Source organism: Vicugna pacos, unplaced genomic scaffold, assembly GCF_048564905.1.
Source record: "Vicugna pacos unplaced genomic scaffold, VicPac4 scaffold_19, whole genome shotgun sequence".
Classification (NCBI taxonomy): domain Eukaryota; kingdom Metazoa; phylum Chordata; class Mammalia; order Artiodactyla; family Camelidae; genus Vicugna; species Vicugna pacos.
In genome coordinates, this window is record NW_027328740.1 from 13,972,050 (window position 1) to 13,998,663 (window position 26,614).

Genomic DNA, 26,614 nt, shown 5'->3' on the forward strand with positions numbered 1-26,614 from the left:
CTGGGCAATTCTGAAAGTACCTCGGAGCCTGACCAGTAAGCTGATGACAGGCAGATCTTCCACTGTCTGCCCTTTCAGGTTCTGGAAACTGACCTGTGACCTCAGGTCTTTGGGCAGCAGCAGTATCTCGAACTTACACAGCTTCCCGGACCAAAGACCTAAGCCAAGCTCCACAGAGGGCGGCAGCCCCTCCATCACACTGATCCACCCACAGAACTCTGCCCGGTTACCTAGGATCCAACAGCCACAACAAGCCTCGCGGTAAACACCAACATTCCACCTGGAATCCAACCGCTAACTGCCATCCCCAATGGCTGCTGCATCTTGTCAGTGTTGGGGGAGGGGCTGCATCCGACGAGAGGTTCCTAAGGTAAATGTGATTCTACCCACTAGCGTCCCATGGGCCTTTCTTCTTCCCTCTTTCCTTTTGTTCAGAGCTCTATGCACCGTACCAATGGAGGGAAGTGTGTCCCTTTTCAGTTGATGGTTTCACACGTCTTTAAACTTTCTAACAGTTCACAGTACACAGGGACCCACTAAAGGAGACTTATGTTCCTATAATATCCGTACACCCGGAATACATATGCGTCGCCTGATTTCTGCTGAAACACCCACACTCTCAGGACATGGATCCATTGGATTCATGGGGGCTGAAATTCCAAGAAATGAAACCAACCCCAATGTGCACTTTGCTGTCGGTCTCTTTTGCACTTAGTACACTTTGGCAGAGCTACTTGCCTTTGTTATAGGCTTCTTACATTTCTTCTCTACGTAGCCTAGAATATGGCATTCCTTCATCCTGTTGGAAGACATACAAGTCTACATCACGGACTAGGAAACCATTTGATTCCAAATCGGCATTAGTGTTAGGTCACGATATGCTCTTATGAATCAAAATTTACGAATATGAATGCACGCTTCTGATTTCCGAATACAAGTGTGCTGAGTACATGCAAGCCACGATACTGGGTCGATGCGTTCTGAATGACCCTTGACCTCACCTTGAGTATTTTCTTTTGAATAATCATGGTTCCCTTTGTATATGTCAGCCAACCATACCATTTTGGTGCTTGTTTGTTGGTTTGATTCTTTGTTGGTCTTCTTCTCGCTTGTTTTGCAAACACGTCAGGCCATGCATCTCTCCTTTCGCTTCAAACAGAGTCAAATAAGCTGATTCACTTAAGAGAGTGCTTCCAATCACCTATGATTTCCTGCTTCCCTCTCCCATCTTTAGGGTTTTGATGTCCTCCTTAAGGTCTTCTTCTTTCTTCTCTGCCACACATGCTCTTCTTGCATTTCCAATAATGGTTTCTTCTTTCCATTCCATCTTGCTGCTTTTCTATTCAGGGGAGTTTTCTCAACCTTTCTTTTAGAAAAACTTTTGAACTGCTGAATTCTTTTAAGATTTGCCGGTCTGTAGAATTCTCTAGCTCTGCCGTTATTTGAAATGGTGTTCATGTGGCATAGGCTACCCTAGGTGGCAGCATTTGGCCATTCAGGATATGGTCTGTGTCCTGGCACTCCTACCTGTCCTGCAATATTGCTGCCGAGATATCAGCTGAAACCCCTCTGGAGGTTTCCTTGTGACTATGTTGTTTCCTCCAGGTGCATTTTAAATCACTCGGATATTCGTGAACTTTGTTGATTTGAATCATACAGCTGCTGGTAGGTCTATTGGGATTCCACCTCCTTCGGATGCTGTGTAATTCCTGAATTCGCATAGATGATTCTTTCTTGGCTTTCAGCAAGTTTCAGTCTGATTTTTCTACAGATAAATTTTCAGACACTTTTTGTTTCTTTATCTCTTGCTTTTCCATCTGGGACTCATGATTTCTATTCTTTCATGCCCTGTCTTAACCCAGGGTTCAACTGCAATGTTTTCATTTGTTTGCACTTGCTTTCCTATGTCTGCTTCTGACCGAGGTTTTTCTCTTCCCCTGTCTTCACAGTCATTCACGCGTCCCTCTGCATTATCTAGTCTGCTAAGGACTGAATTTTGGCCCTGATATTATCACAACCATTGAGTTTCCTGATATTTTTGGCTCGTGTTGAGACTTTCTCTTCCCCTTTTCTGGTATTCTGCCTTTTGTGATTCTGAGACACTGGTGTTCTTCAGTGTTTTCCTGACCTTCATTTTCAACACTTGTTCTGGATAGCGTTTTGCAGACTAGTTGTTTGAAAGCTTATCTTTTGCGCCTTCAATATCTTTGGAACTGAAAATGGTACTTCCTGTTTCTTTTACTGTTCTTCTTCATCTCTACTGGTCAGGTAATATCAGGTATCTAATGTAGACTTCTAGGGCTTTGTTAATTGAAAATTTTAGACTCTTGTCTCTACGCAATTCCATGGGATTTCTGTGAGGACAATTTCTCCTAGGCATTGATGCCATAACCTGTACCTGTGTGTGTTGTTTGGTATATCTCCAATTGCTGGTGTTGCATTAGTTGTGATGAACAACCCATACTACTTCGATTAGCATAACTTCATTTTGATTATACTTATCTCACACTTCTGAAAGTGCACAGGACACTTCCTCTTGTGGAAATGAAGCTTCTAAAAGTTCTCAGCTCTGCATTCTTCTCTATGTCATTTTGGAGTGTTTCCAAAACAGCAAACTGAGAGTGCTCTTCTGCTTTTTATTGCCACGGGAATGTCCCAATGAAATGAGTTCTTTCCAGAGCTTCTCTGTCTACAGAAACACCAGTGGAAGCATATCTATGGATGTCACATATCAGGGCCTGCTGGAATGATCCCGCAGACCTTCCTTGTTGTCCTAGGTGCCGTACCGTGCCGGTGCCATCCAAAATGTAGCATCCGCTTTTGGGAGATAGTGCTGAAGGGAATGCTTCCTCTTCTCGCGCTGTGGACTTGGACCACTCTTCCTTGTACTCTCATCCTTGTGGCACGGGTGCACGAAGGCAACCACAGAGTTGTTGCGCATCCTGTGACTCAAACCAAACCATAATCCCAGCCCAGGTTATGAATGTAGCATATCCTAAGGCTTTTCATTCTGATTTCAAATTCAAGGCCCCCTGGATCCCTCAGACCAGATGCACGATATCTCTGATTCAGCCCCACACGTGCTCTATTGGCAAAATTCCCAATTGGTCCCTGGTCCTGCAGATGTACTGGGTGTGGCCATGGGACATATCGGTAATCGCAACCGCGCGACCAGTGTGGTTGATTTATTATTGGTACACAGTTCGGTTTGCTCTCTTGATTCGACCCACCACATCCCACAACGCACTCCAGATCCCTGAGACTCAGCGTGTGCCATCATCCGTAGCTCTATGCCTCACTGACCATTGCCTCTGCTACCTCAAATTTGGCAGCTTGGATCTTGGTCTCAGAATTAACTGTGGGGATATTTTGCGCTGGTTTCTTTGAGTTCTCTCAGCCAAGCATCTGCTGTGCACTCTTGTAAATCTCAGCACATCACCTTCAAACCCATGTCTCCTGTCCGCTTGAGAGTGTGCGTCCAAGTTAAACAGAGTTTCACCCTTGTTGCTCCATCACCAGGGGTCCGAACCTGCACTGGTTTCCATTCCCTGCTTTGCCTTCTCCTGCTTCCAGGTGTCCTGAGGCCTCATCCTGTCTTTGGGAGTAACAGACCTCTCTTCGGCCAGTGTCCTATGCTAAGGGCTGGGTGAGTGGATGTTTCCATTGCTCTGTACATGGGAGCGAGTGAGTGCAGGTTGCACTTCTTCTCTGCCAACTGGGCATCGATGAATCAACACTATCCAGATACATTTCACAGAAATGTGATATTTGCTTAGCTCTTTGTTTCTATACAGCCGTGGTGGGAGGGATTGTCCGAAGACAACTATTTTGACATTGTGTTGATATCCCATTTGCAGTCTTTAAGAAGTTTAACAGAACTCATTTACATGTTTTGGGAGTTATGCAAAAATGGAGTTATATTTTGAAACACACTAAATCGACCTAGAAGCCAGACTTGTCAATTTTGGTAACATTTTGTCAGCTCTACGGAAAAGCTAGACAGATAGAATGCAAACTAGCAGTCCAAACTGTTCAAGGGGTCATGTCAGCTCTTTAAGGTTGATGCCTCCGAAACCAACAGGAACCATGAAATAACTTTTGGAAACATGGAATAACCCCCAACCTTGGATACACTTGTGCATGTGGTGCCCTGTATCCCAATGACACCTACTGGCCAATGTTGGCATTTCAAGGGGTAACATCCCTCTCTAGGAAAATACAAGAGGAAACAAACCAAATATATACATTTAGGTTTGAATCCAAAAGCACCTAGAGGCATTCTAGCTAGGAGAATCCTGCTGCAGTTATGCTAGTCTATTGAGAACCAGGTGTTTTTCTATCAGTGTTGAGAACGCTTAATCATCCGATCCTGTAGTTTAAAGCCATTTAACGCAACCAAGTCTGCACCCCCATGATATAGTGCCCCCGGGGGCTTGACTCAACTGATAGACGATCCACATAAGCTGTGTCTTTAATGTCATTGGCGACTTTTACAGTTCAGTTCACTTTCTGACTTGTACTATTTACCTTCACTGTCTTGAAAAACTGAAGCCTAATACAGATTCATGTTCAGTCAAAGATTCCCCTCACTTACCACACTCCCTTCACCCCAGGGAAGACATAAACACAACATTTGCTGAATCTAGCGGAAGGACATCGTTTCTAGGTGTGAGCTAAGTATTCAATTTTATCTATTTCAGCCGAGACTATTTGACCTTTAAGGTGTTCACTGTTGTTCACAGAGAGTGAAGCTGGAGGAACTCTGATTCTAGGAGGGGCTTGCTCTTCTCGTAATGGCTTCATTGCAGCTCAGGTACTGATCCTTCAAAATGGATGCCTGAGTGGAGGGGAGGCAAGGGCAAGTGCTCACTAGCTAGGCCCAAACCTGGGAAAAGGCTTACCTGGGCTTGTTGAATTTTGGTCTGAATGGCTTGGGAATGCCCCTTGGGACGTGTGGATTCTCACGACCTCTTCCAAGAACAGGAGCGTTTTGATCATCTCTGCCATTTCTTCTCCTTCAGACGTCAGGGACCTTGGACCCGTTATTGGAGAAGAGAATTGAGGAACTTCCTCAAGTCCACGTTGGCACTCCGTATGTTTCTGCCTGTATCAGTGAGTTTCAATATGTCTCATGAATGTCTTTTGAGCCTGGTATCCTCTACAGCTGTCTCCACGCCAGTATTCTCCATTGTAGCAGAACATCTCTCATCCATGTGTTCGCATCTCTCCTCAATCCGTGCAGCCAGCTTACCGGCCAGCTTCTCTTCGTGTCTCCCCTAAAGTCGACTTCACCAGGACTGGGCAAGTCTGAAAGTACCTCGGAGCCTGACCAGTAAGCTGATGACAGGCAGATCTTCCACTGTCTGCCCTTTCAGGTTCTGGAAACTGACCTGTGACCTCAGGTCTTTGGGCAGCAGCAGTATCTCGAACTGACACAGCTTCCCGGACCAAAGACCTAAGCCAAGCTCCACAGAGGGCGGCAGCCCCTCCATCACACTGATCCACCCACAGAACTCTGCCCGGTTACCTAGGATCCAACAGCCACAACAAGCCTCGCGGTAAACACCAACATTCCACCTGGAATCCAACCGCTAACTGCCATCCCCAATGGCTGCTGCATCTTGTCAGTGTTGGGGGAGGGGCTGCATCCGACGAGAGGTTCCTAAGGTAAATGTGATTCTACCCACTAGCGTCCCATGGGCCTTTCTTCTTCCCTCTTTCCTTTTGTTCAGAGCTCTATGCACCGTACCAATGGAGGGAAGTGTGTCCCTTTTCAGTTGATGGTTTCACACGTCTTTAAACTTTCTAACAGTTCACAGTACACAGGGACCCACTAAAGGAGACTTATGTTCCTATAAGATCCGTACACCCGGAATACATATGCGTCGCCTGATTTCTGCTGAAACACCCACACTCTCAGGACATGGATCCATTGGATTCATGGGGGCTGAAATTCCAAGAAATGAAACCAACCCCAATGTGCACTTTGCTGTCGGTCTCTTTTGCACTTAGTACACTTTGGCAGAGCTACTTGCCTTTGTTATAGGCTTCTTACATTTCTTCTCTACGTAGCCTAGAATATGGCATTCCTTCATCCTGTTGGAAGACATACAAGTCTACATCACGGACTAGGAAACCATTTGATTCCAAATCGGCATTAGTGTTAGGTCACGATATGCTCTTATGAATCAAAATTTACGAATATGAATGCACGCTTCTGATTTCCGAATACAAGTGTGCTGAGTACATGCAAGCCACGATACTGGGTCGATGCGTTCTGAATGACCCTTGACCTCACCTTGAGTATTTTCTTTTGAATAATCATGGTTCCCTTTGTATATGTCAGCCAACCATACCATTTTGGTGCTTGTTTGTTGGTTTGATTCTTTGTTGGTCTTCTTCTCGCTTGTTTTGCAAACACGTCAGGCCATGCATCTCTCCTTTCGCTTCAAACAGAGTCAAATAAGCTGATTCACTTAAGAGAGTGCTTCCAATCACCTATGATTTCCTGCTTCCCTCTCCCATCTTTAGGGTTTTGATGTCCTCCTTAAGGTCTTCTTCTTTCTTCTCTGCCACACATGCTCTTCTTGCATTTCCAATAATGGTTTCTTCTTTCCATTCCATCTTGCTGCTTTTCTATTCAGGGGAGTTTTCTCAACCTTTCTTTTAGAAAAACTTTTGAACTGCTGAATTCTTTTAAGATTTGCCGGTCTGTAGAATTCTCTAGCTCTGCCGTTATTTGAAATGGTGTTCATGTGGCATAGGCTACCCTAGGTGGCAGCATTTGGCCATTCAGGATATGGTCTGTGTCCTGGCACTCCTCCCTGTCCTGCAATATTGCTGCCGAGATATCAGCTGAAACCCCTCTGGAGGTTTCCTTGTGACTATGTTGTTTCCTCCAGGTGCATTTTAAATCACTCGGATATTCGTGAACTTTGTTGATTTGAATCATACAGCTGCTGGTAGGTCTATTGGGATTCCACCTCCTTCGGATGCTGTGTAATTCCTGAATTCGCATAGATGATTCTTTCTTGGCTTTCAGCAAGTTTCAGTCTGATTTTTCTACAGATAAATTTTCAGACACTTTTTGTTTCTTTATCTCTTGCTTTTCCATCTGGGACTCATGATTTCTATTCTTTCATGCCCTGTCTTAACCCAGGGTTCAACTGCAATGTTTTCATTTGTTTGCACTTGCTTTCCTATGTCTGCTTCTGACCGAGGTTTTTCTCTTCCCCTGTCTTCACAGTCATTCACGCGTCCCTCTGCATTATCTAGTCTGCTAAGGACTGAATTTTAGCCCTGATATTATCACAACCATTGAGTTTCCTGATATTTTTGGCTCGTGTTGAGACTTTCTCTTCCCCTTTTCTGGTATTCTGCCTTTTGTGATTCTGAGACACTGGTGTTCTTCAGTGTTTTCCTGACCTTCATTTTCAACACTTGTTCTTGATAGCGTTTTGCAGACTAGTTGTTTGAAAGCTTATCTTTTGCGCCTTCAATATCTTTGGAACTGAAAATGGTACTTCCTGTTTCTTTTACTGTTCTTCTTCATCTCTACTGGTCAGGTAATATCAGGTATCTAATGTAGACTTCTAGGGCTTTGTTAATTGAAAAATTTAGACTCTTGTCTCTACGCAATTCCATGGGATTTCTGTGAGGACAATTTCTCCTAGGCATTGATGCCATAACCTGTACCTGTGTGTGTTGTTTGGTATATCTCCAATTGCTGGTGTTGCATTAGTTGTGATGAACAACCCATACTACTTCGATTAGCATAACTTCATTTTGATTATACTTATCTCACACTTCTGAAAGTGCACAGGACACTTCCTCTTGTGGAAATGAAGCTTCTAAAAGTTCTCAGCTCTGCATTCTTCTCTATGTCATTTTGGAGTGTTTCCAAAACAGCAAACTGAGAGTGCTCTTCTACTTTTTATTGCCACGGGAATGTCCCAATGAAATCAGTTCTTTCCAGAGCTTCTCTGTCTACAGAAACACCAGTGGAAGCATATCTATGGATGTCACATATCAGGGCCTGCTGGAATGATCCCGCAGACCTTCCTTGTTGTCCTAGGTGCCGTACCGTGCCGGTGCCATCCAAAATGTAGCATCCGCTTTTGGGAGATAGTGCTGAAGGGAATGCTTCCTCTTCTCGCGCTGTGGACTTGGACCACTCTTCCTTGTCCTCTCATCCTTGTGGCACGGGTGCACGAAGGCAACCACAGAGTTGTTGCGCATCCTGTGACTCAAACCAAACCATAATCCCAGCCCAGGTTATGAATGTAGCATATCCTAAGGCTTTTCATTCTGATTTCAAATTCAAGGCCCCCTGGATCCCTCAGACCAGATGCACGATATCTCTGATTCAGCCCCACACGTGCTCTATTGGCAAAATTCCCAATTGGTCCCTGGTCCTGCAGATGTACTGGGTGTGGCCATGGGACATATCGGTAATCGCAACCGCGCGACCAGTGTGGTTGATTTATTATTGGTACACAGTTCGGTTTGCTCTCTTGATTCGACCCACCACATCCCACAACGCACTCCAGATCCCTGAGACTCAGCGTGTGCCATCATCCGTAGCTCTATGCCTCACTGACCATTGCCTCTGCTACCTCAAATTTGGCAGCTTGGATCTTGGTCTCAGAATTAACTGTGGGGATATTTTGCGCTGGTTTCTTTGAGTTCTCTCAGCCAAGCATCTGCTGTGCACTCTTGTAAATCTCAGCACATCACCTTCAAACCCATGTCTCCTGTCCGCTTGAGAGTGTGCGTCCAAGTTAAACAGAGTTTCACCCTTGTTGCTCCATCACCAGGGGTCCGAACCTGCACTGGTTTCCATTCCCTGCTTTGCCTTCTCCTGCTTCCAGGTGTCCTGAGGCCTCATCCTGTCTTTGGGAGTAACAGACCTCTCTTCGGCCAGTGTCCTATGCTAAGGGCTGGGTGAGTGGATGTTTCCATTGCTCTGTACATGGGAGCGAGTGAGTGCAGGTTGCACTTCTTCTCTGCCAACTGGGCATCGATGAATCAACACTATCCAGATACATTTCACAGAAATGTGATATTTGCTTAGCTCTTTGTTTCTATACAGCCGTGGTGGGAGGGATTGTCCGAAGACAACTATTTTGACATTGTGTTGATATCCCATTTGCAGTCTTTAAGAAGTTTAACAGAACTCATTTACATGTTTTGGGAGTTATGCAAAAATGGAGTTATATTTTGAAACACACTAAATCGACCTAGAAGCCAGACTTGTCAATTTTGGTAACATTTTGTCAGCTCTACGGAAAAGCTAGACAGATAGAATGCAAACTAGCAGTCCAAACTGTTCAAGGGGTCATGTCAGCTCTTTAAGGTTGATGCCTCCGAAACCAACAGGAACCATGAAATAACTTTTGGAAACATGGAATAACCCCCAACCTTGGATACACTTGTGCATGTGGTGCCCTGTATCCCAATGACACCTACTGGCCAATGTTGGCATTTCAAGGGGTAACATCCCTCTCTAGGAAAATACAAGAGGAAACAAACCAAATATATACATTTAGGTTTGAATCCAAAAGCACCTAGAGGCATTCTAGCTAGGAGAATCCTGCTGCAGTTATGCTAGTCTATTGAGAACCAGGTGTTTTTCTATCAGTGTTGAGAACGCTTAATCATCCGATCCTGTAGTTTAAAGCCATTTAACGCAACCAAGTCTGCACCCCCATGATATAGTGCCCCCGGGGGCTTGACTCAACTGATAGACGATCCACATAAGCTGTGTCTTTAATGTCATTGGCGACTTTTACAGTTCAGTTCACTTTCTGACTTGTACTATTTACCTTCACTGTCTTGAAAAACTGAAGCCTAATACAGATTCATGTTCAGTCAAAGATTCCCCTCACTTACCACACTCCCTTCACCCCAGGGAAGACATAAACACAACATTTGCTGAATCTAGCAGAAGGACATCGTTTCTAGGTGTGAGCTAAGTATTCAATTTTATCTATTTCAGCCGAGACTATTTGACCTTTAAGGTGTTCACTGTTGTTCACAGAGAGTGAAGCTGGAGGAACTCTGATTCTAGGAGGGGCTTGCTCTTCTCGTAATGGCTTCATTGCAGCTCAGGTACTGATCCTTCAAAATGGATGCCTGAGTGGAGGGGAGGCAAGGGCAAGTGCTCACTAGCTAGGCCCAAACCTGGGAAAAGGCTTACCTGGGCTTGTTGAATTTTGGTCTGAATGGCTTGGGAATGCCCCTTGGGACGTGTGGATTCTCACGACCTCTTCCAAGAACAGGAGCGTTTTGATCATCTCTGCCATTTCTTCTCCTTCAGACGTCAGGGACCTTGGACCCGTTATTGGAGAAGAGAATTGAGGAACTTCCTCAAGTCCACGTTGGCACTCCGTATGTTTCTGCCTGTATCAGTGAGTTTCAATATGTCTCATGAATGTCTTTTGAGCCTGGTATCCTCTACAGCTGTCTCCACGCCAGTATTCTCCATTGTAGCAGAACATCTCTCATCCATGTGTTCGCATCTCTCCTCAATCCGTGCAGCCAGCTTACCGGCCAGCTTCTCTTCGTGTCTCCCCTAAAGTCGACTTCACCAGGACTGGGCAAGTCTGAAAGTACCTCAGAGCCTGACCAGTAAGCTGATGACAGGCAGATCTTCCACTGTCTGCCCTTTCAGGTTCTGGAAACTGACCTGTGACCTCAGGTCTTTGGGCAGCAGCAGTATCTCGAACTGACACAGCTTCCCGGACCAAAGACCTAAGCCAAGCTCCACAGAGGGCGGCAGCCCCTCCATCACACTGATCCACCCACAGAACTCTGCCCGGTTACCTAGGATCCAACAGCCACAACAAGCCTCGCGGTAAACACCAACATTCCACCTGGAATCCAACCGCTAACTGCCATCCCCAATGGCTGCTGCATCTTGTCAGTGTTGGGGGAGGGGCTGCATCCGACGAGAGGTTCCTAAGGTAAATGTGATTCTACCCACTAGCGTCCCATGGGCCTTTCTTCTTCCCTCTTTCCTTTTGTTCAGAGCTCTATGCACCGTACCAATGGAGGGAAGTGTGTCCCTTTTCAGTTGATGGTTTCACACGTCTTTAAACTTTCTAACAGTTCACAGTACACAGGGACCCACTAAAGGAGACTTATGTTCCTATAATATCCGTACACCCGGAATACATATGCGTCGCCTGATTTCTGCTGAAACACCCACACTCTCAGGACATGGATCCATTGGATTCATGGGGGCTGAAATTCCAAGAAATGAAACCAACCCCAATGTGCACTTTGCTGTCGGTCTCTTTTGCACTTAGTACACTTTGGCAGAGCTACTTGCCTTTGTTATAGGCTTCTTACATTTCTTCTCTACGTAGCCTAGAATATGGCATTCCTTCATCCTGTTGGAAGACATACAAGTCTACATCACGGACTAGGAAACCATTTGATTCCAAATCGGCATTAGTGTTAGGTCACGATATGCTCTTATGAATCAAAATTTACGAATATGAATGCACGCTTCTGATTTCCGAATACAAGTGTGCTGAGTACATGCAAGCCACGATACTGGGTCGATGCGTTCTGAATGACCCTTGACCTCACCTTGAGTATTTTCTTTTGAATAATCATGGTTCCCTTTGTATATGTCAGCCAACCATACCATTTTGGTGCTTGTTTGTTGGTTTGATTCTTTGTTGGTCTTCTTCTCGCTTGTTTTGCAAACACGTCAGGCCATGCATCTCTCCTTTCGCTTCAAACAGAGTCAAATAAGCTGATTCACTTAAGAGAGTGCTTCCAATCACCTATGATTTCCTGCTTCCCTCTCCCATCTTTAGGGTTTTGATGTCCTCCTTAAGTTCTTCTTCTTTCTTCTCTGCCACACATGCTCTTCTTGCATTTCCAATAATGGTTTCTTCTTTCCATTCCATCTTGCTGCTTTTCTATTCAGGGGAGTTTTCTCAACCTTTCTTTTAGAAAAACTTTTGAACTGCTGAATTCTTTTAAGATTTGCCGGTCTGTAGAATTCTCTAGCTCTGCCGTTATTTGAAATGGTGTTCATGTGGCATAGGCTACCCTAGGTGGCAGCATTTGGCCATTCAGGATATGGTCTGTGTCCTGGCACTCCTCCCTGTCCTGCAATATTGCTGCCGAGATATCAGCTGAAACCCCTCTGGAGGTTTCCTTGTGACTATGTTGTTTCCTCCAGGTGCATTTTAAATCACTCGGATATTCGTGAACTTTGTTGATTTGAATCATACAGCTGCTGGTAGGTCTATTGGGATTCCACCTCCTTCGGATGCTGTGTAATTCCTGAATTCGCATAGATGATTCTTTCTTGGCTTTCAGCAAGTTTCAGTCTGATTTTTCTACAGATAAATTTTCAGACACTTTTTGTTTCTTTATCTCTTGCTTTTCCATCTGGGACTCATGATTTCTATTCTTTCATGCCCTGTCTTAACCCAGGGTTCAACTGCAATGTTTTCATTTGTTTGCACTTGCTTTCCTATGTCTGCTTCTGACCGAGGTTTTTCTCTTCCCCTGTCTTCACAGTCATTCACGCGTCCCTCTGCATTATCTAGTCTGCTAAGGACTGAATTTTAGCCCTGATATTATCACAACCATTGAGTTTCCTGATATTTTTGGCTCGTGTTGAGACTTTCTCTTCCCCTTTTCTGGTATTCTGCCTTTTGTGATTCTGAGACACTGGTGTTCTTCAGTGTTTTCCTGACCTTCATTTTCAACACTTGTTCTGGATAGCGTTTTGCAGACTAGTTGTTTGAAAGCTTATCTTTTGCGCCTTCAATATCTTTGGAACTGAAAATGGTACTTCCTGTTTCTTTTACTGTTCTTCTTCATCTCTACTGGTCAGGTAATATCAGGTATCTAATGTAGACTTCTAGGGCTTTGTTAATTGAAAATTTTAGACTCTTGTCTCTACGCAATTCCATGGGATTTCTGTGAGGACAATTTCTCCTAGGCATTGATGCCATAACCTGTACCTGTGTGTGTTGTTTGGTATATCTCCAATTGCTGGTGTTGCATTAGTTGTGATGAACAACCCATACTACTTCGATTAGCATAACTTCATTTTGATTATACTTATCTCACACTTCTGAAAGTGCACAGGACACTTCCTCTTGTGGAAATGAAGCTTCTAAAAGTTCTCAGCTCTGCATTCTTCTCTATGTCATTTTGGAGTGTTTCCAAAACAGCAAACTGAGAGTGCTCTTCTGCTTTTTATTGCCACGGGAATGTCCCAAAGAAATCAGTTCTTTCCAGAGCTTCTCTGTCTACAGAAACACCAGTGGAAGCATATCTATGGATGTCACATATCAGGGCCTGCTGGAATGATCCCGCAGACCTTCCTTGTTGTCCTAGGTGCCGTACCGTGCCGGTGCCATCCAAAATGTAGCATCCGCTTTTGGGAGATAGTGCTGAAGGGAATGCTTCCTCTTCTCGCGCTGTGGACTTGGACCACTCTTCCTTGTCCTCTCATCCTTGTGGCACGGGTGCACGAAGGCAACCACAGAGTTGTTGCGCATCCTGTGACTCAAACCAAACCATAATCCCAGCCCAGGTTATGAATGTAGCATATCCTAAGGCTTTTCATTCTGATTTCAAATTCAAGGCCCCCTGGATCCCTCAGACCAGATGCACGATATCTCTGATTCAGCCCCACACGTGCTCTATTGGCAAAATTCCCAATTGGTCCCTGGTCCTGCAGATGTACTGGGTGTGGCCATGGGACATATCGGTAATCGCAACCGCGCGACCAGTGTGGTTGATTTATTATTGGTACACAGTTCGGTTTGCTCTCTTGATTCGACCCACCACATCCCACAACGCACTCCAGATCCCTGAGACTCAGCGTGTGCCATCATCCGTAGCTCTATGCCTCACTGACCATTGCCTCTGCTACCTCAAATTTGGCAGCTTGGATCTTGGTCTCAGAATTAACTGTGGGGATATTTTGCGCTGGTTTCTTTGAGTTCTCTCAGCCAAGGATCTGCTGTGCACTCTTGTAAATCTCAGCACATCACCTTCAAACCCATGTCTCCTGTCCGCTTGAGAGTGTGCGTCCAAGTTAAACAGAGTTTCACCCTTGTTGCTCCATCACCAGGGGTCCGAACCTGCACTGGTTTCCATTCCCTGCTTTGCCTTCTCCTGCTTCCAGGTGTCCTGAGGCCTCATCCTGTCTTTGGGAGTAACAGACCTCTCTTCGGCCAGTGTCCTATGCTAAGGGCTGGGTGAGTGGATGTTTCCATTGCTCTGTACATGGGAGCGAGTGAGTGCAGGTTGCACTTCTTCTCTGCCAACTGGGCATCGATGAATCAACACTATCCAGATACATTTCACAGAAATGTGATATTTGCTTAGCTCTTTGTTTCTATACAGCCGTGGTGGGAGGGATTGTCCGAAGACAACTATTTTGACATTGTGTTGATATCCCATTTGCAGTCTTTAAGAAGTTTAACAGAACTCATTTACATGTTTTGGGAGTTATGCAAAAATGGAGTTATATTTTGAAACACACTAAATCGACCTAGAAGCCAGACTTGTCAATTTTGGTAACATTTTGTCAGCTCTACGGAAAAGCTAGACAGATAGAATGCAAACTAGCAGTCCAAACTGTTCAAGGGGTCATGTCAGCTCTTTAAGGTTGATGCCTCCGAAACCAACAGGAACCATGAAATAACTTTTGGAAACATGGAATAACCCCCAACCTTGGATACACTTGTGCATGTGGTGCCCTGTATCCCAATGACACCTACTGGCCAATGTTGGCATTTCAAGGGGTAACATCCCTCTCTAGGAAAATACAAGAGGAAACAAACCAAATATATACATTTAGGTTTGAATCCAAAAGCACCTAGAGGCATTCTAGCTAGGAGAATCCTGCTGCAGTTATGCTAGTCTATTGAGAACCAGGTGTTTTTCTATCAGTGTTGAGAACGCTTAATCATCCGATCCTGTAGTTTAAAGCCATTTAACGCAACCAAGTCTGCACCCCCATGATATAGTGCCCCCGGGGGCTTGACTCAACTGATAGACGATCCACATAAGCTGTGTCTTTAATGTCATTGGCGACTTTTACAGTTCAGTTCACTTTCTGACTTGTACTATTTACCTTCACTGTCTTGAAAAACTGAAGCCTAATACAGATTCATGTTCAGTCAAAGATTCCCCTCACTTACCACACTCCCTTCACCCCAGGGAAGACATAAACACAACATTTGCTGAATCTAGCAGAAGGACATCGTTTCTAGGTGTGAGCTAAGTATTCAATTTTATCTATTTCAGCCGAGACTATTTGACCTTTAAGGTGTTCACTGTTGTTCACAGAGAGTGAAGCTGGAGGAACTCTGATTCTAGGAGGGGCTTGCTCTTCTCGTAATGGCTTCATTGCAGCTCAGGTACTGATCCTTCAAAATGGATGCCTGAGTGGAGGGGAGGCAAGGGCAAGTGCTCACTAGCTAGGCCCAAACCTGGGAAAAGGCTTACCTGGGCTTGTTGAATTTTGGTCTGAATGGCTTGGGAATGCCCCTTGGGACGTGTGGATTCTCACGACCTCTTCCAAGAACAGGAGCGTTTTGATCATCTCTGCCATTTCTTCTCCTTCAGACGTCAGGGACCTTGGACCCGTTATTGGAGAAGAGAATTGAGGAACTTCCTCAAGTCCACGTTGGCACTCCGTATGTTTCTGCCTGTATCAGTGAGTTTCAATATGTCTCATGAATGTCTTTTGAGCCTGGTATCCTCTACAGCTGTCTCCACGCCAGTATTCTCCATTGTAGCAGAACATCTCTCATCCATGTGTTCGCATCTCTCCTCAATCCGTGCAGCCAGCTTACCGGCCAGCTTCTCTTCGTGTCTCCCCTAAAGTCGACTTCACCAGGACTGGGCAAGTCTGAAAGTACCTCGGAGCCTGACCAGTAAGCTGATGACAGGCAGATCTTCCACTGTCTGCCCTTTCAGGTTCTGGAAACTGACCTGTGACCTCAGGTCTTTGGGCAGCAGCAGTATCTCGAACTGACACAGCTTCCCGGAACAAAGACCTAAGCCAAGCTCCACAGAGGGCGGCAGCCCCTCCATCACACTGATCCACCCACAGAACTCTGCCCGGTTACCTAGGATCCAACAGCCACAACAAGCCTCGCGGTAAACACCAACATTCCACCTGGAATCCAACCGCTAACTGCCATCCCCAATGGCTGCTGCATCTTGTCAGTGTTGGGGGAGGGGCTGCATCCGACGAGAGGTTCCTAAGGTAAATGTGATTCTACCCACTAGCGTCCCATGGGCCTTTCTTCTTCCCTCTTTCCTTTTGTTCAGAGCTCTATGCACCGTACCAATGGAGGGAAGTGTGTCCCTTTTCAGTTGATGGTTTCACACGTCTTTAAACTTTCTAACAGTTCACAGTACACAGGGACCCACTAAAGGAGACTTATGTTCCTATAAGATCCGTACACCCGGAATACATATGCGTCGCCTGATTTCTGCTGAAACACCCACACTCTCAGGACATGGATCCATTGGATTCATGGGGGCTGAAATTCCAAGAAATGAAACCAACCCCAATGTGCACTTTGCTGTCGGTCTCTTTTGCACTTAGTACACTTTGGCAGAGCTACTTGCCTTTGTTATAGGCTTCTTACATTTCTTCTCTACGTAGCCTAGAATATGGCATTCCTTCATCCTGTTGGAAGACATACAAGTCTACATCACGGACTAGGAATCCATTTGATTCCAAATCGGCATTAGTGTTAGGTCACGATATGCTCTTATGAATCAAAATTTACGAATATGAATGCACGCTTCTGATTTCCGAATACAAGTGTGCTGAGTACATGCAAGCCACGATACTGGGTCGATGCGTTCTGAATGACCCTTGACCTCACCTTGAGTATTTTCTTTTGAATAATCATGGTTCCCTTTGTATATGTCAGCCAACCATACCATTTTGGTGCTTGTTTGTTGGTTTGATTCTTTGTTGGTCTTCTTCTCGCTTGTTTTGCAAACACGTCAGGCCATGCATCTCTCCTTTCGCTTCAAACAGAGTCAAATAAGCTGATTCACTTAAGAGAGTGCTTCCAATCACCTATGATTTCCTGCTTCCCTCTCCCATCTTTAGGGTTTTGATGTCCTCCTTAAGTTCTTCTTCTTTCTTCTCTGCCACACATGCTCTTCTTGCATTTCCAATAATGGTTTCTTCTTTCCATTCCATCTTGCTGCTTTTCTATTCAGGGGAGTTTTCTCAACCTTTCTTTTAGAAAAACTTTTGAACTGCTGAATTCTTTTAAGATTTGCCGGTCTGTAGAATTCTCTAGCTCTGCCGTTATTTGAAATGGTGTTCATGTGGCATAGGCTACCCTAGGTGGCAGCATTTGGCCATTCAGGATATGGTCTGTGTCCTGGCACTCCTCCCTGTCCTGCAATATTGCTGCCGAGATATCAGCTGAAACCCCTCTGGAGGTTTCCTTGTGACTATGTTGTTTCCTCCAGGTGCATTTTAAATCACTCGGATATTCGTGAACTTTGTTGATTTGAATCATACAGCTGCTGGTAGGTCTATTGGGATTCCACCTCCTTCGGATGCTGTGTAATTCCTGAATTCGCATAGATGATTCTTTCTTGGCTTTCAGCAAGTTTCAGTCTGATTTTTCTACAGATAAATTTTCAGACACTTTTTGTTTCTTTATCTCTTGCTTTTCCATCTGGGACTCATGATTTCTATTCTTTCATGCCCTGTCTTAACCCAGGGTTCAACTGCAATGTTTTCATTTGTTTGCACTTGCTTTCCTATGTCTGCTTCTGACCGAGGTTTTTCTCTTCCCCTGTCTTCACAGTCATTCACGCGTCCCTCTGCATTATCTAGTCTGCTAAGGACTGAATTTTAGCCCTGATATTATCACAACCATTGAGTTTCCTGATATTTTTGGCTCGTGTTGAGACTTTCTCTTCCCCTTTTCTGGTATTCTGCCTTTTGTGATTCTGAGACACTGGTGTTCTTCAGTGTTTTCCTGACCTTCATTTTCAACACTTGTTCTGGATAGCGTTTTGCAGACTAGTTGTTTGAAAGCTTATCTTTTGCGCCTTCAATATCTTTGGAACTGAAAATGGTACTTCCTGTTTCTTTTACTGTTCTTCTTCATCTCTACTGGTCAGGTAATATCAGGTATCTAATGTAGACTTCTAGGGCTTTGTTAATTGAAAATTTTAGACTCTTGTCTCTACGCAATTCCATGGGATTTCTGTGAGGACAATTTCTCCTAGGCATTGATGCCATAACCTGTACCTGTGTGTGTTGTTTGGTATATCTCCAATTGCTGGTGTTGCATTAGTTGTGATGAACAACCCATACTACTTCGATTAGCATAACTTCATTTTGATTATACTTATCTCACACTTCTGAAAGTGCACAGGACACTTCCTCTTGTGGAAATGAAGCTTCTAAAAGTTCTCAGCTCTGCATTCTTCTCTATGTCATTTTGGAGTGTTTCCAAAACAGCAAACTGAGAGTGCTCTTCTGCTTTTTATTGCCACGGGAATGTCCCAAAGAAATCAGTTCTTTCCAGAGCTTCTCTGTCTACAGAAACACCAGTGGAAGCATATCTATGGATGTCACATATCAGGGCCTGCTGGAATGATCCCACAGACCTTCCTTGTTGTCCTAGGTGCCGTACCGTGCCGGTGCCATCCAAAATGTAGCATCCGCTTTTGGGAGATAGTGCTGAAGGGAATGCTTCCTCTTCTCGCGCTGTGGACTTGGACCACTCTTCCTTGTCCTCTCATCCTTGTGGCACGGGTGCACGAAGGCAACCACAGAGTTGTTGCGCATCCTGTGACTCAAACCAAACCATAATCCCAGCCCAGGTTATGAATGTAGCATATCCTAAGGCTTTTCATTCTGATTTCAAATTCAAGGCCCCCTGGATCCCTCAGACCAGATGCACGATATCTCTGATTCAGCCCCACACGTGCTCTATTGGCAAAATTCCCAATTGGTCCCTGGTCCTGCAGATGTACTGGGTGTGGCCATGGAACATATCGGTAATCGCAACCGCGCGACCAGTGTGGTTGGTTTATTATTGGTACACAGTTCGGTTTGCTCTCTTGATTCGACCCACCACATCCCACAACGCACTCCAGATCCCTGAGACTCAGCGTGTGCCATCATCCGTAGCTCTATGCCTCACTGACCATTGCCTCTGCTACCTCAAATTTGGCAGCTTGGATCTTGGTCTCAGAATTAACTGTGGGGATATTTTGCGCTGGTTTCTTTGAGTTCTCTCAGCCAAGCATCTGCTGTGCACTCTTGTAAATCTCAGCACATCACCTTCAAACCCATGTCTCCTGTCCGCTTGAGAGTGTGCGTCCAAGTTAAACAGAGTTTCACCCTTGTTGCTCCATCACCAGGGGTCCGAACCTGCACTGGTTTCCATTCCCTGCTTTGCATTCTCCTGCTTCCAGGTGTCCTGAGGCCTCATCCTGTTTTTGGGAGTAACAGACCTCTCTTCGGCCAGTGTCCTATGCTAAGGGCTGGGTGAGTGGATGTTTCCATTGCTCTGTACATGGGAGCGAGTGAGTGCCGGTTGCACTTCTTCTCTGCCAACTGGGCATCGATGAATCAACACTATCCAGATACATTTCACAGAAATGTGATATTTGCTTAGCTCTTTGTTTCTATACAGCCGTGGTGGGAGGGATTGTCCGAAGACAACTATTTTGACATTGTGTTGATATCCCATTTGCAGTCTTTAAGAAGTTTAACAGAACTCATTTACATGTTTTGGGAGTTATACGAAAATGGAGTTATTTTTTGAAACACACTAAATCGACCTAGAAGCCAGACTTGTCAATTTTGGTAACATTTTGTCAGCTCTACGGAAAAGCTAGACAGATAGAATGCAAACTAGCAGTCCAAACTGTTCAAGGGGTCATGTCAGCTCTTTAAGGTTGAAGCCTCCGAAACCAACAGGAACCATGAAATAACTTTTGGAAACATGGAATAACCCCAACCTTGGATACACTTGTGCATGTGGTGCCCTGTATCCCAATGACACCTACTGGCCAATGTTGGCATTTCAAGGGGTAACATCCCTCTCTAGGAAAATACAAGAGGAAACAAACCAAATATATACATTTAGGTTTGAATCCAAAAGCACCTAGAGGCATTCTAGCTAGGAGAATCCTGCTGCAGTTATGCTAGTCTATTGAGAACCAGGTGTTTTTCTATCAGTGTTGAGAACGCTTAATCATCCGTTCCTGTAGTTTAAAGCCATTTAACGCAACCAAGTCTGCACCCCCATGATATAGTGCCCCCGGGGTCTTGACTCAAGTGAAAGACCATCCACATAAGCTGTGTCTTTAATGTCATTGGCGACTTTTACAGTTCAGTTCACTTTCTGACTTGTACTATTTACCTTCACTGTCTTGAAAAACTGAAGCCTAATACAGATTCATGTTCAGTCAAAGATTCCCCTCACTTACCACACTCCCTTCACCCCAGGGAAGACATAAACACAACATTTGCTGAATCTAGCGGAAGGACATCGTTTCTAGGTGTGAGCTAAGTATTCAATTTTATCTATTTCAGCCGAGACTATTTGACCTTTAAGGTGTTCACTGTTGTTCACAGGGAGTGAAGCTGGAGGAACTCTGATTCTAGTAGGGGCTTGCTCTTCTCGTAATGGCTTCATTGCAGCTCAGGTACTGATCCTTCAAAATGGATGCCTGAGTGGAGGGGAGGCAAGGGCAAGTGCTCACTAGCTAGGCCCAAACCTGGGAAAAGGCTTACCTGGGCTTGTTGAATTTTGGTCTGAATGGCTTGGGAATGCCCCTTGGGACGTGTGGATTCTCACGACCTCTTCCAAGAACAGGAGCGTTTTGATCATCTCTGCCATTTCTTCTCCTTCAGACGTCAGGGACCTTGGACCCGTTATTGGAGAAGAGAATTGAGGAACTTCCTCAAGTCCACGTTGGCACTCCGTATGTTTCTGCCTGTATCAGTGAGTTTCAATATGTCTCATGAATGTCTTTTGAGCCTGGTATCCTCTACAGCTGTCTCCACGCCAGTATTCTCCATTGTAGCAGAACATCTCTCATCCATGTGTTCGCATCTCTCCTCAATCCGTGCAGCCAGCTTATCGGCCAGCTTCTCTTCGTGTCTCCCCTAAAGTCGACTTCACCAGGACTGGGCAAGTCTGAAAGTACCTCGGAGCCTGACCAGTAAGCTGATGACAGGCAGATCTTCCACTGTCTGCCCTTTCAGGTTCTGGAAACTGACCTGTGACCTCAGGTCTTTGGGCAGCAGCAGTATCTCGAACTGACACAGCTTCCCGGACCAAAGACCTAAGCCAAGCTCCACAGAGGGCGGCAGCCCCTCCATCACACTGATCCACCCACAGAACTCTGCCCGGTTACCTAGGATCCAACAGCCACAACAAGCCTCGCGGTAAACACCAACATTCCACCTGGAATCCAACCGCTAACTGCCATCCCCAATGGCTGCTGCATCTTGTCAGTGTTGGGGGAGGGGCTGCATCCGACGAGAGGTTCCTAAGGTAAATGTGATTCTACCCACTAGCGTCCCATGGGCCTTTCTTCTTCCCTCTTTCCTTTTGTTCAGAGCTCTATGCACCGTACCAATGGAGGGAAGTGTGTCCCTTTTCAGTTGATGGTTTCACACGTCTTTAAACTTTCTAACAGTTCACAGTACACAGGGACCCACTAAAGGAGACTTATGTTCCTATAATATCCGTACACCCGGAATACATATGCGTCGCCTGATTTCTGCTGAAACACCCACACTCTCAGGACATGGATCCATTGGATTCATGGGGGCTGAAATTCCAAGAAATGAAACCAACCCCAATGTGCACTTTGCTGTCGGTCTCTTTTGCACTTAGTACACTTTGGCAGAGCTACTTGCCTTTGTTATAGGCTTCTTACATTTCTTCTCTACGTAGCCTAGAATATGGCATTCCTTCATCCTGTTGGAAGACATACAAGTCTACATCACGGACTAGGAAACCATTTGATTCCAAATCGGCATTAGTGTTAGGTCACGATATGCTCTTATGAATCAAAATTTACGAATATGAATGCACGCTTCTGATTTCCGAATACAAGTGTGCTGAGTACATGCAAGCCACGATACTGGGTCGATGCGTTCTGAATGACCCTTGACCTCACCTTGAGTATTTTCTTTTGAATAATCATGGTTCCCTTTGTATATGTCAGCCAACCATACCATTTTGGTGCTTGTTTGTTGGTTTGATTCTTTGTTGGTCTTCTTCTCGCTTGTTTTGCAAACACGTCAGGCCATGCATCTCTCCTTTCGCTTCAAACAGAGTCAAATAAGCTGATTCACTTAAGAGAGTGCTTCCAATCACCTATGATTTCCTGCTTCCCTCTCCCATCTTTAGGGTTTTGATGTCCTCCTTAAGTTCTTCTTCTTTCTTCTCTGCCACACATGCTCTTCTTGCATTTCCAATAATGGTTTCTTCTTTCCATTCCATCTTGCTGCTTTTCTATTCAGGGGAGTTTTCTCAACCTTTCTTTTAGAAAAACTTTTGAACTGCTGAATTCTTTTAAGATTTGCCGGTCTGTAGAATTCTCTAGCTCTGCCGTTATTTGAAATGGTGTTCATGTGGCATAGGCTACCCTAGGTGGCAGCATTTGGCCATTCAGGATATGGTCTGTGTCCTGGCACTCCTCCCTGTCCTGCAATATTGCTGCCGAGATATCAGCTGAAACCCCTCTGGAGGTTTCCTTGTGACTATGTTGTTTCCTCCAGGTGCATTTTAAATCACTCGGATATTCGTGAACTTTGTTGATTTGAATCATACAGCTGCTGGTAGGTCTATTGGGATTCCACCTCCTTCGGATGCTGTGTAATTCCTGAATTCGCATAGATGATTCTTTCTTGGCTTTCAGCAAGTTTCAGTCTGATTTTTCTACAGATAAATTTTCAGACACTTTTTGTTTCTTTATCTCTTGCTTTTCCATCTGGGACTCATGATTTCTATTCTTTCATGCCCTGTCTTAACCCAGGGTTCAACTGCAATGTTTTCATTTGTTTGCACTTGCTTTCCTATGTCTGCTTCTGACCGAGGTTTTTCTCTTCCCCTGTCTTCACAGTCATTCACGCGTCCCTCTGCATTATCTAGTCTGCTAAGGACTGAATTTTAGCCCTGATATTATCACAACCATTGAGTTTCCTGATATTTTTGGCTCGTGTTGAGACTTTCTCTTCCCCTTTTCTGGTATTCTGCCTTTTGTGATTCTGAGACACTGGTGTTCTTCAGTGTTTTCCTGACCTTCATTTTCAACACTTGTTCTGGATAGCGTTTTGCAGACTAGTTGTTTGAAAGCTTATCTTTTGCGCCTTCAATATCTTTGGAACTGAAAATGGTACTTCCTGTTTCTTTTACTGTTCTTCTTCATCTCTACTGGTCAGGTAATATCAGGTATCTAATGTAGACTTCTAGGGCTTTGTTAATTGAAAATTTTAGACTCTTGTCTCTACGCAATTCCATGGGATTTCTGTGAGGACAATTTCTCCTAGGCATTGATGCCATAACCTGTACCTGTGTGTGTTGTTTGGTATATCTCCAATTGCTGGTGTTGCATTAGTTGTGATGAACAACCCATACTACTTCGATTAGCATAACTTCATTTTGATTATACTTATCTCACACTTCTGAAAGTGCACAGGACACTTCCTCTTGTGGAAATGAAGCTTCTAAAAGTTCTCAGCTCTGCATTCTTCTCTATGTCATTTTGGAGTGTTTCCAAAACAGCAAACTGAGAGTGCTCTTCTGCTTTTTATTGCCACGGGAATGTCCCAAAGAAATCAGTTCTTTCCAGAGCTTCTCTGTCTACAGAAACACCAGTGGAAGCATATCTATGGATGTCACATATCAGGGCCTGCTGGAATGATCCCGCAGACCTTCCTTGTTGTCCTAGGTGCCGTACCGTGCCGGTGCCATCCAAAATGTAGCATCCGCTTTTGGGAGATAGTGCTGAAGGGAATGCTTCCTCTTCTCGCGCTGTGGACTTGGACCACTCTTCCTTGTCCTCTCATCCTTGTGGCACGGGTGCACGAAGGCAACCACAGAGTTGTTGCGCATCCTGTGACTCAAACCAAACCATAATCCCAGCCCAGGTTATGAATGTAGCATATCCTAAGGCTTTTCATTCTGATTTCAAATTCAAGGTCCCCTGGAACCCTCAGACCAGATGCACGATATCTCTGATTCAGCCCCACACGTGCTCTATTGGCAAAATTCCCAATTGGTCCCTGGTCCTGCAGATATACTGGGTGTGGCCATGGAACATATCGGTAATCGCAACCGCGCGACCAGTGTGGTTGGTTTATTATTGGTACACAGTTCGGTTTGCTCTCTTGATTCGACCCACCACATCCCACAACGCACTCCAGACCCCTGAGACTCAGCGTGTGCCATCATCCGTAGCTCTATGCCTCACTGACCATTGCCTCTGCTACCTCAAATTTGGCAGCTTGGATCTTGGTCTCAGAATTAACTGTGGGGATATTTTGCGCTGGTTTCTTTGAGTTCTCTCAGCCAAGCATCTGCTGTGCACTCTTGTAAATCTCAGCACATCACCTTCAAACCCATGTCTCCTGTCCGCTTGAGAGTGTGCGTCCAAGTTAAACAGAGTTTCACCCTTGTTGCTCCATCACCAGGGGTCCGAACCTGCACTGGTTTCCATTCCCTGCTTTGCATTCTCCTGCTTCCAGGTGTCCTGAGGCCTCATCCTGTTTTTGGGAGTAACAGACCTCTCTTCGGCCAGTGTCCTATGCTAAGGGCTGGGTGAGTGGATGTTTCCATTGCTCTGTACATGGGAGCGAGTGAGTGCAGGTTGCACTTCTTCTCTGCCAACTGGGCATCGATGAATCAACACTATCCAGATACATTTCACAGAAATGTGATATTTGCTTAGCTCTTTGTTTCTATACAGCCGTGGTGGGAGGGATTGTCCGAAGACAACTATTTTGACATTGTGTTGATATCCCATTTGCAGTCTTTAAGAAGTTTAACAGAACTCATCTACATGTTTTGGGAGTTATACGAAAATGGAGTTATTTTTTGAAACACACTAAATCGACGTAGAAGCCAGACTTGTCAATTTTGGTAACATTTTGTCAGCTCTACGGAAAAGCTAGACAGATAGAATGCAAACTAGCAGTCCAAACTGTTCAAGGGGTCATGTCAGCTCTTTAAGGTTGAAGCCTCCGAAACCAACAGGAACCATGAAATAACTTTTGGAAACATGGAATAACCCCAACCTTGGATACACTTGTGCATGTGGTGCCCTGTATCCCAATGACACCTACTGGCCAATGTTGGCATTTCAAGGGGTAACATCCCTCTCTAGGAAAATACAAGAGGAAACAAACCAAATATATACATTTAGGTTTGAATCCAAAAGCACCTAGAGGCATTCTAGCTAGGAGAATCCTGCTGCAGTTATGCTAGTCTATTGAGAACCAGGTGTTTTTCTATCAGTGTTGAGAACGCTTAATCATCCGATCCTGTAGTTTAAAGCCATTTAACGCAACCAAGTCTGCACCCCCATGATATAGTGCCCCCGGGGTCTTGACTCAAGTGAAAGACCATCCACATAAGCTGTGTCTTTAATGTCATTGGCGACTTTTACAATTCAGTTCACTTTCTGACTTGTACTATTTACCTTCACTGTCTTGAAAAACTGAAGCCTAATACAGATTCATGTTCAGTCAAAGATTCCCCTCACTTACCACACTCCCTTCACCCCAGGGAAGACATAAACACAACATTTGCTGAATCTAGCGGAAGGACATCGTTTCTAGGTGTGAGCTAAGTTTTCAATTTTATCTATTTCAGCCGAGACTATTTGACCTTTAAGGTGTTCACTGTTGTTCACAGAGAGTGAAGCTGGAGGAACTCTGATTCTAGGAGGGGCTTGCTCTTCTCGTAATGGCTTCATTGCAGCTCAGGTACTGATCCTTCAAAATGGATGCCTGAGTGGAGGGGAGGCAAGGGCAAGTGCTCACTAGCTAGGCCCAAACCTGGGAAAAGGCTTACCTGGGCTTGTTGAATTTTGGTCTGAATGGCTTGGGAATGCCCCTTGGGACGTGTGGATTCTCACGACCTCTTCCAAGAACAGGAGCGTTTTGATCATCTCTGCCATTTCTTCTCCTTCAGACGTCAGGGACCTTGGACCCGTTATTGGAGAAGAGAATTGAGGAACTTCCTCAAGTCCACGTTGGCACTCCGTATGTTTCTGCCTGTATCAGTGAGTTTCAATATGTCTCATGAATGTCTTTTGAGCCTGGTATCCTCTACAGCTGTCTCCACGCCAGTATTCTCCATTGTAGCAGAACATCTCTCATCCATGTGTTCGCATCTCTCCTCAATCCGTGCAGCCAGCTTATCGGCCAGCTTCTCTTCGTGTCTCCCCTAAAGTCGACTTCACCAGGACTGGGCAAGTCTGAAAGTACCTCGGAGCCTGACCAGTAAGCTGATGACAGGCAGATCTTCCACTGTCTGCCCTTTCAGGTTCTGGAAACTGACCTGTGACCTCAGGTCTTTGGGCAGCAGCAGTATCTCGA

At 45.1% G+C, this 26,614-nt stretch overlaps 3 long non-coding RNA genes across 5 annotated transcripts; all 3 read left to right on the forward strand.

Annotated features, from left to right (window-relative positions):
• The first annotated feature begins 197 nt into the window (after nt 1–197).
• LOC140693025 (uncharacterized) lies at nt 198–5,412 on the forward strand. Its single transcript, XR_012068676.1, has 4 exons — nt 198–370; nt 4,743–4,813; nt 5,022–5,112; nt 5,195–5,412. It is a non-coding gene; the product is annotated as an uncharacterized lncRNA (long non-coding RNA).
• Nucleotides 5,413–5,509: 97 nt separating this feature from the next.
• LOC140693023 (uncharacterized) lies at nt 5,510–10,567 on the forward strand. 2 transcript variants are annotated; one of them, XR_012068673.1, is made up of 4 exons: nt 5,510–5,667; nt 10,040–10,110; nt 10,319–10,409; nt 10,492–10,567. It is a non-coding gene; the product is annotated as an uncharacterized lncRNA (long non-coding RNA). The 2 variants fall into 2 exon arrangements; XR_012068672.1 differs by lacking the exon at nt 5,510–5,667 and having other exon boundaries at nt 9,854–10,110.
• A 224-nt stretch (nt 10,568–10,791) lies between these two features.
• On the forward strand, nt 10,792–16,006 carry LOC140693024 (uncharacterized). Of its 2 annotated transcripts, XR_012068675.1 has the most exons (4): nt 10,792–10,964; nt 15,337–15,407; nt 15,616–15,706; nt 15,789–16,006. It is a non-coding gene; the product is annotated as an uncharacterized lncRNA (long non-coding RNA). The 2 variants fall into 2 exon arrangements; XR_012068674.1 differs by lacking the exon at nt 10,792–10,964 and having other exon boundaries at nt 15,151–15,407.
• The last annotated feature ends 10,608 nt before the right edge of the window (nt 16,007–26,614 follow it).